The following is a 2,696-nucleotide window of genomic DNA, read 5'->3' on the forward strand; positions in this document are numbered from 1 at the left end:
TGGATTTACGTTAAAAACTATTTTTAAACTAATTTCCAATTATGTTTCGCTACGGACGACGAGCATACCTTATATTTATTAACGATCAATGTGTTATGTTGTTATTGTGAGTTGTGACATAAGTAGTCACTACTCAGACTGGTCGTCACGATCTAGTTATATTGTTTAAGGATCTCCAGCCAGCTATTTTACATGCTTTGGATTCTTTTTCAAATTGAATAGATACAGTTTCCTTAAGTGCCACGAATCAACTTATGACTCCAATAAAACAATTCAAATCACCTTATCTATATGAGTAAAAATATTTGCCATCAGTTTCCTCCTTAGTAGATTACTTCAAAAAAAAGACCTAGAAACTGCGTTGGAAACTGCATCCACTGTTCGAAAAAACTGTGATATAGAATTTTAAAAACTATTTTCTAATGTAGAATCTATTTGTGGGAAATTTGATATTCCTATAAGCAGTTTTGTAAAGTATTCGAATACAAGTATTTAAATACTTTTTGAAGTATTTATATAGTATTCTAAATAAAATTTTTTTAATGTATTTTTTAGGTATTTTTAACAAAATTTAAATACTTGTATCAAAACACCATAAAGTCCATTTTATTAATTTTAATTTATAGTTTTTCACAAAAAATTGACATGAATAAAAATATTATTGTTTTCGTTGAAAACTAATATTACCTATGCCTTATTAAGTATAGTAATAGTAGGTAATAACAATGTTTAAAATTAAAAAAGAAATACCAAATTCAGTTTTATATGGTTTCTGTATTAGAATTTTTTAAGAAAACTGAAAAACTAATCAAATAGTTCCACATTAATAGTTAATACTTAATACCACTTTTTATTTTATTTTTTTCGTTAAAATTTAATCAATATTAGTTGAAATATATCTAAATGCAGAATTAAATTTGAGAACATGTATTTATCTTTAAATAGTCAGACGACAGACATGTTAATAGTAATTTTTAAAATCTTTGGTAAATAGTAACATAATAGGTACCTATACTAATGTACAATATAATATATATATTATATAGCATAAAATTAAAAAAAATACTTGTATTTGTATTCAAATACTTTGTGAGTAGTCGTGTAAAATACATTTTTATAATAGTATTTTAAAAGTATTTTTAATACTTTTTTATTCGAATAATAGTATTAGTATCTTAATACTTTTTCAAAAGTATTTTTTACAAGACTGCCTATAAGCTTGACACAATGATGTGATTTTCATCATTACGTCGTTAAAAAACGTAATTCAATGGGCCAAAATCGTTTAAATGGTTTGATTTTACTAAACATACGTCATGTAGTGATATTATAAATTTGAAAATTGACGAGCTGTCGAAAATATCAAAAAGAAAAACAAAAATTAATTATTTATAAGTTGGTTCTATATTCAAAACGACTATTTATTAAAATGTGTGCTCCTTCAAAAAAAAATAATCAACATTTTTTTTATACTTACCAGGTTTGTATTTTGATAGTTTCAAACGTTAAACTCAAACACGATTTGCTTCATTTATATTAATATTATAATCGGAATATATTATTCCTCTCTTTTCTTTATTTATTTAATTTTATCCCACGTGAACAGCACCCACATGGTACGCGTTACGATATAAACGACAACAAAATATGATCCCAAAGTCTGCGGTATAATCGTAATAGTTGTATTGACACATTAGCTCTATATAAACTCCGACAACACTACTTACGCGTCAATTATAGATTTACTAGCAAGAACAGTAACCGAGTTACGCGTTGGAAAATGTAAACGTTAGTAATGTTGTCATTTGGAAAACAACTTGAAATTGTAAAAATATCCCACATAAGTCGTTATTCGTGTAGTTTAAAAAAAAAACGAGTGTAAATTCATAACAATTGTTTATGAGTGTCTTAAGTTATAGAATGTTCACAAAATTCGCCAAAACCACGAAAATGTTCAAATTTTTTTTATGCAGAAATTCATAGAAAAATATACTTTGATTTTTAACATTTGAAAATTTAATACAATATTCTTTATAAGGTTTTTCTGCCATTTACAAAATAAACCAGAAATAATATCAAAATAATTTTTTATGAATGTTTGAATTTCATAATTTTACAACATTGGATTTATACAACGATTTCTCATTGAACTATTTGGTTCGTTTTTTAATTTAAAAATGAATAACCGTACATACTCAAAATTTTCTGCAAACATTTTTTTTTGTAAATTCTTGTAGGTTCTATAGTTTTTCTTCTATAAATATATAAAACATTTTTTTCTTGTCTCAAACAGTTTGAAAATCTCATACAAAGTTTCTCATAAGTTGTTAAAATACAAAAGATTCTATCGTAAAATGTTTTTTATAAACATTTATAGTTTAAATGTTGACAAAATTCATCAAAATCACGAAAATGTTGCAAATTATTTTGTAATTAAAAATGTTTAAAATGTTCAGATAATTTAGCAAAAAGTAGCCCTGTACAGATATCGTTTGATATTTTCCGCCTTAAAGCAGACATTTTAATGCTGCTATTCAGCTTTACCGATGTTAATTTAATTTTGCCGAATTTTTATACTTAATTGTATGATATGTAAACAATTGTAATTTTAGCCTCAGGTTAATGAAATGAGTATGCGTCACTTTAACAGCACTTACATGGTGCGTTACTTATACGACATTAACGAAAGCAAAATG

The sequence above is a fragment of the Acyrthosiphon pisum genome, chromosome A2 (genome assembly GCF_005508785.2).
Source record: "Acyrthosiphon pisum isolate AL4f chromosome A2, pea_aphid_22Mar2018_4r6ur, whole genome shotgun sequence".
In the NCBI taxonomy this organism is placed as follows: Eukaryota; Metazoa; Arthropoda; class Insecta; order Hemiptera; family Aphididae; genus Acyrthosiphon; species Acyrthosiphon pisum.